Raw genomic sequence first — 9686 nt, forward strand, 5'->3', positions numbered from 1 at the left:
ACATTATCAAAGACTGACAATTTCTTTTAATCAAATATATAATTCAATATAAATGTATTGTTAATAAGACAATAAATCAATATATTTTGATGCCCTAAACATTTTTATCACCATACTTACATCAGTATAAGATATGTTGATGTCTATACTGGAATACGTTGATTTTTAGAACAAATATTTGTAAAATATTATTTAGTAATTTGAGATTTACAAACATTTATTTTGTCTATTTAACGTTGCAGAGTATTTTCTTTTTGTTCTAATACAAGATTAAGTATAAGTTATACCTAATTTTACAGGTTTCCGATGTAATATCTGAAGACCTCTCTTCAATATCTGTAAATTCCACTGATAAGGAGTTGAGCATGTACGTCTTTTCTGGGTAGACCGGATCTGTCTGAGATTTTTTTTAATGAAAATGCGTTTTAGATGAATGGTCTGTTTTTTTCTCGTTCTACTGAAATGAAAACGAAACCCGCAAACAAAAAAATTAATAAAACGGATTATTTTCTCTTAAGCATATTTTTTATTGTAAAATAGTGTTACACAGTATATGACACTGAAAAATGAAGTTAGATACTGGTAATTAAAACGCAAGAAGAATGCAAATTTTCTGTATTATTTTAAAAGCGTTGCAACGATTTACTACCTTCTGGACAATATTTTTGGTAATTTATTAGAATATCTATAATTCTTATCTTATGTCAATAAGTTATTACCACTAGTGACTTTCAGAGTACTCACTTTTTACGGAGTTTCGAGAGAAATTATTTTTAGCCTAAAATGTGTGGGTAAGTCCCTTTAACATCACCACTCCAATGCAACAAACAGAAGAAAATCACACAAGGTTTTGAAGATTCCTGTCTTTTCAGATTTCATAAGCACACTTTGTTACCCTGGTAATGTCAGAAAAGTTATCTACACTTCGGCTTGGCCAATAAGCTAAACATTTAGTATAAAAATATGAATGAAATTATGTAGTAAAAATATGAAAGTCTGGAGAAAGATAGCAGTTGCATTAACAGGATAAAATATTTATTGCTAAAGTAAACTTGATCCCTATCAATGTTGTGCTAAAATTTGAAAACTCCTCACTTATAATAAACATATTTATTTTTCAGCTTTATCTTTATAAAGGAAAACATTGACATCGCAAATATTTATCAAGAGAACGTTGACTATCAAGGCTGTGTCTGGTTAATCTAGAACAAGTATATATTGTTCCGACTGCGTGACTACTCCTCCGAAAATATTTTTTTTTTTGTTAGGTTTATCCAGGTCTGGTGGAATCTGAATTAAAGTGCAGTATAAACAAACAAAATTAATATCAGGAAATTACCAATTACTCACTCATTCTGAACTAAATGTGTTTCATTCTATTTGCATGGTAATTGGGATAAAAAAATAAGATTACTTTTTACAAATTATTTTCTGCAGACATACAATATGCAAGTATTCACAACTGTTTCACAGTAAGATAATTCTTCCTTATTTAATCAAATTATTATCATTATTATTATTATTATTAGGGGAACAAATCGGAAATTATAAAAGATATATTATAATAATGTTAATATTTAACGTTTGTATTCACAGTTTTCTTTATATTTATCGCATATTCTAAATAATAATAATTTTACAATGAATACACGAGTCTGCCGGGCCACCAGGTCGCCAACTTTAGGAAGATAGTCAGACTTGTTCATTCTGTTGTTTTTTTTCGTCAGATCACATCAAGAAAAATTAAGCGTTCTAAATACAGAAATGCTTTTATCAAATTACATTCTGTATTCATAGTTCACTAAAATCATGTAGAAATTGGAGATGATTTTCGGAAACATATTAGACTTTTTGCATTACTTTAACGTTCCTTCCTGCAGCTCAACGACACTGGTTTTCAGCTTGCAAATACAATTGCAATTGCTCGCACAGAAAGCAAGGTAAAAACTTCTCAATCGGATTCGATGACTTCGGTCTTTTCCGTTGTTTCTTAACAAAAATCGACCCGTTGAGGCGGGCCGGAATAAGTGAGTCAAAATACCTGGCTGCTAACTGGATGTTTAGACTTGTTAAACTATAAATATTCAAAGATAGATAAGTGAAAAACGTTCGAGACCTCTAGAAAATATAAACTGTCAGAAGACAGAGGAATGTAAGAATCAGCTGTTAACAGAAAAAGGGGTAAAAATGCTGATGAAAGTTTGGGTAATCTTGTGCTACGTTTATATTGTATTTGGGGATAATGAGGAACAAACATGTTACTCAAGGTTTGATTACGACGAAAAAATGCTTACTAAATTAGTGAAACTTGAAGACAAAATAAAGAAGATGGAAAAGCTTATCAAAAAGCGGATTAATTTTGAAAATGCACTTGATGGTAGGTAACCTAAGTTTATATCACAAAATTTATGCATTGCATCTCGGTAGAATTATTTTTTCATAATCCCATTTGAAGTATAGTTTCTGTAACTAGAAAAGAAATAACTTGGAGTCAGTAAAAATGAAATCTGCAAAATAATTGACACTTTTATGGCACTTTACTTTGAAAAATATATGTCTAAAAGATTCAAAAACTGCGACCCTAGAAACCAATGGCGTGTAAATAGGCAAAATTCAGCCAGTAACATTCTTTTTGTGGTGTATATATGAAAGACCAATGGTGTCTTAATGATTTCGCACCGTGAAATCATGAAGTTTAAACTTCACAATTTTTGAGAACTTCACAAAACGTAAAATAGTTAATTATGAAATCATGCTTTTCACGATGGCCACTTCACAACTGTTTTTACGATTTCACAAACCGTGAACTCGCGGAGCTTGAAATCTTGGAAGTATGAAATGATGAACTAAACAGTTTTACACTTCACGAATTCACGCTTGATTTTTTTTTAAAAAAAATCATAAAACGTGAATTCGTGAAGTTTGAAGTCGTGAAGTATGAAGTCATGAAGAGCACGATTTCACACTGTGGCATCAAATCATGAACTTCACGATTACACTAAATGACTTTACCATTTCTAAAACTTTATAAAACATGACCTCTGGAAGTATGAATGTTATTTTTAGGCAAATGTATATCATTGTAGAATAAAATGTTTAATCGTGCAATATCAAATAGTGATATATATACGATTTCACACTTCACAACTTAAAACGTTAAATTGTGAAGTACGAAATCATGAACTTCACAAAATACACACTTCACAACTTAACAATTTTATAAAAAAATATTTTGGAGTCTGAAATCGTGAACTATGATATCATGAACTGCACGAGAAAAACGTGAAACCGTTGAGTGATAATATGATTAAATCTTATAATACGACATATCACAAGAATATTTCATTAGGCAACATAGATATTATTTGTAGGGCATATATAGAACATTACAGAATAGAATAGAATTGAAATTATCGAATAAATGTTTCTTTTAAAAGATACAATCAATGTTTTATAAGATTATATTAATATTACCACTTATTACATACTCAATTATAAACTCCTTTAAGTTGCAATGGAACCTGAAACGTCAATATTTTTCCATATTGACGTTCAAATTTCATATCGGGTGCCTGACGTCTTTTGTGACGTCAGTTTCATGCGTGTCGTCGCGTTTAAAAGTTCTTTATTGACAATATTTTCAATATTTATCAAGTTAAAAAACAAATTAATATAAGTAATATGATGATTATATGGGTAGTATGTGTATGTAATAAAACGATTATTAGATTTGCAGCGAGAAATATGCACTCGTTCTTTCGCGGAAGAACATTGCGCTCCTAAAGTTGCGCAATATTTCCGCTGTAGAACTCGTGCATATTTCTCGGTACAAATCTAATAAACTCTAAGTATCACAAACAGTGGACAAATACATGATATTATAGAATAAAAATATTGAGCTTTGCAATATAAATACAGTGAAACACAACATGTATATTACTTATGGAATTTTACAACGTTTGACACCGCATAGAAAACATAACCCCATGAAATAAATCAGCACTTTTACTTAATGTATGTAAATTTTGTTTTTAGGGACTGTCGCATTCACAGTAACTGGTCCTGCTAATGTACCAACTTCCGGTTCTCTAACATTCGCTACAGTAGTAACGAACGAAGGAAGTGCTTTTGACTCATCTACAGGGAAATTCATTTGCCCTGTCAGCGGAATGTATTACTTCAGCCTGCATCTCGTGACTGCAAATGAATATGAGTCAGTGCAAATGGGATGTTATATAACAAAAAAATGGATTAAATAAAGTACGCGTTTATTCAGAATCGCCAGGAAGTGGGCCATTCTATGGTGCGTCAAACGCAGTATATCTGAAACTTGCCAAGGGGGACGTTGTTACTATGGCTGACTGTAATCAGAATGCAGGAGCAAAACTGAAGTCTTGGTCATCATTTAGTGGACATTTAGTCAGACCGAGTATGTAAATGGAAGCAACGTAAAGCCACAAGTCATCTGTATACAAAGGTTGAAAAATGTAGACTTCTGGTAATATATGTAAGACAGTGATTAAGCCTTACACATACAAGTGTATTAAACAATGATATCAAAGGTGTGGGGGTTTAATTCTTACGATGTTAGGGGTATATTCTATGTAATGTTCAGTATATAGATACATAATGAATCTATTCCTAAAATTACAACGGTACTCCTCTATTAAAGGTCAAGGTCAGAGGGGCCTGAACATTGAAAACCATTTCCGATCAATAACTTGAGAACCACTTCACCCAGAATGTTGAAACTTCATAGGATGATTGGTCATGCAAAGTAGATGGCCCCTTTTGATTTTGGGGGTCACTCATTGAAGGTCAAGGTCGCAGGGGCCTGAACATGGAAAACCGTTTCCGGTCAGTAACTTGAGAATCACTTAACCCAGAATGTAGAATCTTCATAGGATGATTGGTCATGCAGAGTAAATGATCACTATCTATTTTGGGGTCAATCTGTTAAAGGTCAAGGTCACAGGGACCTGAACATGGAAACCGTTTCCGATCAATAACTTGATAACTACTTGATCCAGAATATTGAAACTTCATAGGATGATTGGACATGCAGAGTAAATGACCCCAATTGATTTTGGGGTCACTCTATTAAAGGTCAAGGTCACAGAAGCCTGAACATGGAAACCAGTTTCCGGTCAGTAACATAAGAACCACTTGACCCAGAATAATGAAACTTCATAGGATGATTGGTCATGCAAAGTAGAAGACTTCTATCGATTTTGGGGTCACTCTGTTAAAGGTCAAGGTCGCAGGGGCCTGAACATGGAAAACCATTTCCGATCAATAACTTGAGAACCACTCGACCCAGAATGTTGAAACTTCATATGATGATTAGACATACAGAGTAGATGACCTCTATTGATTTTGGGGTCAGTCTATTAAAGGTCAAGGTTACAGCGGACAGAAAATTGATATACATTTCTGGTCAATAACTTGAGAACCATTTGACCTAGAACCTTCAAACTTCATAGGGTACTATGACTTACAGAGTAGATGCATGGCCACTATTGTTTGTGAGGTCACTCCATCAAAGGTCAAGGTCACAGGGGGTTGAACATAGAAAACTCTTTCCAATCAATAACTTGAGAACCACTTGACCCAGAATGTTGAAACTTAATAGGACATGCAGAGTAGATGATCCCTATTTATTTTGGGGTCACTTAATCAAAGGTCAAGGTCATAGGAGCCTGAACAATAACTTGAGAACCACTAAGCCCAGAATGTTGAAACTTAGTGGGATGACTGGACATGCCAAGTAGATGATCCCCGTTGCATCCAACCATCAGTGTCTCTTTGACTTTCGCTCTTGTCCCCTATTGACTTCTTGCCTATACGACCATGCATTGGGGGAGACGTGCGCTTTTTTACAAAAGCATCTTCTAGTTCCATCGTGACGAAACTAGACGTATAATGACCAATATTAAAATCCCAAGATTTGGTGAATGTGGCCGTGACCGTGACTGATTGTTAAAATGAAATACCTAATATATGTAGCTCTCGAACATAATCTTGAGTAAACTATCGTCTAGTACTTGGTAAATGTTAATGATATTATATTTTCTTTTTATGGTATCCGTGAATTAAAAAACTAAAGATCATAGAAATGAAATACATGTGTTTATGCATGTGCATTAAAGCACATGAAAGTGCCGACTTTACTCTGACGTCATCAGCGATTCTCCTGTTTATTTCCGGTTTTCAAAAATGTTCATTCTTTATGTCTGTTCGCTGTAACCGAGGGTTTTCCATTGAATTTCGTACTTTGGGACTAGAAAAAATGTTCCTTATAACCGAGTGTTCCTTATAACCGAGTTCCCTATAACCGAGGATTTTTACATTGAATAAAGTAGGAATTAGATCGAGGAATTGAAAACTGTTCCTTATAACCGAGTGTTCCTTATATCCGAAATCCTTATAAGTGAGGTTTACTGTACTATTTTCCTTTCGGTTTTTGGAGCACCGTAGGTGGCTACGCGCTACGGCGTATGTGTTCACATTATATACGAGCATCGTGCCAATTTTGTGGAGGCTCTCGCGGGAAGGCCGCGGAGATTATAAGGAAATCATGAAATTTCAGTACAGTTGCCTGGCAGTCTCCGCAAGCTTTCCACGGAAATCGTACGACGCCCGTACAACTTCCGTGCAGAGGCTGCGCGGATAAGATACGGTGACGGTGCTGGAGGTGGCCAATATATATAACCATCTGAAAAACGTTTTGCCCATATCAAGGCAGGCCGCCGAACGGCAATGATGCGGCCGCTGTAGATAAGCCGCGCTGATTGCTCAATATCCGTGCGATTTCACGGGTACTGTAGCAGCAGCAGCAGCAGTAGTAGTAGTAGTAGTAGTAGTAGTACAGTAGTAGTAGCAGTAGTAGCAGCAGTAGGAGCAGCAGGACCAGCAGCAGCAGCAGCAGTGGCAGCAGCAGCAGCAGCGGTAGTAGTAGTAGTAGCAGCAGCAGTACTAGTAGTAGTAGTAGTAGTAGTAGTAGTAGTAGGAGCAGTAGTAGCAGCAGCAGCAGTAGCAGCAGCAGTAGCAGTAGTAGTAGTAGTAGTAGCTAGTAGTAGTATCAGTAGTAGCAGCAGTAGGAGCAGCAGGATCACCACCAGCAGCAGCAGCAGCTGCAGCAGCAGTAGTAGTGGTAATAATAAAAGTAACTTTATTCAAAGTATTTAAAGAGTATAACGTATTGTCTTTAATCAGTTTAAGATGTAGTCCTCTAAACACAATGGTTTATATATTTCACATCATTACATAGACGGTGAAATGAAATGCATAAACGTTTTTGTAAACAAATTCATACTTTGATATAGCGGTTTGACAAATATAGTTTCTGATCCATGATATCAAACTCTACACCATATTGTTTTTTAGTTGGTTTAATAAGTAGGGGGTTCTTCATAAATTATTACAGATACACTTCGTCAGCTTGTATGTTCATTGTTACTTTTCAGAGGTTTCGTGTCAAAGAAATGAAAGGATCCAAAATATTTCTTGCGCACGTGTTCAGTTAAAAGAACATGATTGATTACTCTTTTCGTGATACACTTCAGGTTTCTAGTATCTTCAATATTCGCACATATACGATAATTTAAAGAAAAAAATGAAGAAATATCCCTTTAACGAGATTTTAGCAGAATTTCTACGTATCAAAAGTTCAATAACTACGAATATGAAAATCAATTTATTGGAGTATGGCAATTGTGTTCGATGTTAAAATCATCTCTTCTCTCGTATGCTGATCCGATTCCATTTTGAAGTACAAACATTTATACATATTTGTCACATGACAATTTTGCTGCTTTCAGGTTGGATAGGATACTCAACATTTTCGCAGAATTTGCAACATTAAAACTAAATTCGAAACAGCTGAAGACGAGTTTTAGCAAAGATAAATATACGGGGTATTTCGACGCCAATCGACGTCTTGTTTACTTTGAAATGTCTCACCGACAGATTTTGAAATTTACAGAAACTGAGTGGACTTGTCTGGTAACTATGCCTTTCAAATGCTAATATGATTCACTCATACATAAGATAACTTGTTAGGTAAACGAGTGACAAAAATGATTTAGTCAAATAGAGCACTTTCCTTAGACACATACGTATCTAAGACAGATGTTACTTGTATGGTACGACTCTTCAATAAAAACATTTGCAAACTCAAGATTTTGCAGGATAGAGCAAGATACAGTAGACTAGCTTCTAGACTATGATATATCATTTTACATTTTTATTATTGAAGGTAAGCCTAGTGAACTGAGCCAGTCTATATCTTATGTCAAATATCATATGATATTTCTGTGAAAATCTCTAGAATAGACTGGCTTTTGTCTCTATGAAATGTAATTAGACAAAAAAGGGGGAAAATGTAAAAATATATTTATTATCAGTCTAGTGGCTAGTCTAAATATACAGAGGATGCTCCAATTCCACAAAATCTAGTGCTCCGTAATGTCCGAAATAAATGAGAAAACGCGTTTTACTCTCAGTTACATGCAGAACGTGATTCATTTTAGTATATAGTTCTAATTTAGTTGTATTTTCATTTTGCTACGACGACGAAAAGTCGTTTTTGTCACATGTTGACGTAATGTCTGTTGAACCGAACATATCATTTATTATACGTTATAGATACTAAGTTGCAGTAAGTTAAAGGCAGAAAATATCTGGAAATTAAGGTTTAGGATTATATCATCAAAACAGAGAAATATTTGATAAACAACATCTTTACCAATATTTTACCAGACCAATACATGTTCTGCCGTACTGTCCAGTACGACGGATACTTAAAGTATTCTGAAAACGTTGTCTCCCTTAAAAAATAAATGCCATTTGTAAAGAAATAAAAATAACAATTGCTGAAAACTGTGTTCCACCTAGTTATGTGAAATTTCAACACTAGTATGCTATTGCAAATGCATCAAAACGAACATATGTAACAGTTCCTTGAAAATGGTGAGTTTTTAAAAGCGTTTAACTGTCCGGAAGCGGGGCCCCTTTAGGTAGTCCCTTTCCGGAATTCAATGTTTATATCAGTATACTGACACTTGTTTCGTAGAGTAATATACATGTTTTACACGCTGTTCAACTTTCATGTGAAACAACTCTTTCTTTATATGATTTGATGTTGTTTGATTTTTTTCTCAAAACGTAAGGCTAAGCGTTAAGTAGTGCTTTATTTCTTTGAAACTTAATTACTGAAAGACTATATGTATGCTGCTACGGAAACACATGAGAATTAATTGTTTTTACTACTTTTTTATGATGATAAACGAAAAGCGTTTGTAACGCTTTACTTGAGGTAAACTGTCTCGATTATAAATAGAGGATATTTGTTTGTTTTGAGTGAATAGGGCCTATGGAATATATCTCACTGAGATGTGAGAAAATTTCAAATATTTTCACGAGCGTGTAGCGCGAGTGAATATATGAACATTTTCTCACTTTGAGGTGAGATATATTCCATATTCACGAACACAGACAACTTTTCTATTTATTTTATGCTTAATTGTGTTGAGATACGCATTTGCAACAAATTTTAATCTTAGCGCGCGGGAAACAGACGCGCGTAAACGAACATGACGTCAGATGTGTTGTGACGTTATTTAGACGCGCACGACATAAAGTTCCATTTTATATTACTTCTTGCTGCATAACGTTATGAAATTCAC

The sequence above is a fragment of the Mercenaria mercenaria genome, chromosome 12 (genome assembly GCF_021730395.1).
Source record: "Mercenaria mercenaria strain notata chromosome 12, MADL_Memer_1, whole genome shotgun sequence".
Classification (NCBI taxonomy): Eukaryota; Metazoa; Mollusca; class Bivalvia; order Venerida; family Veneridae; genus Mercenaria; species Mercenaria mercenaria.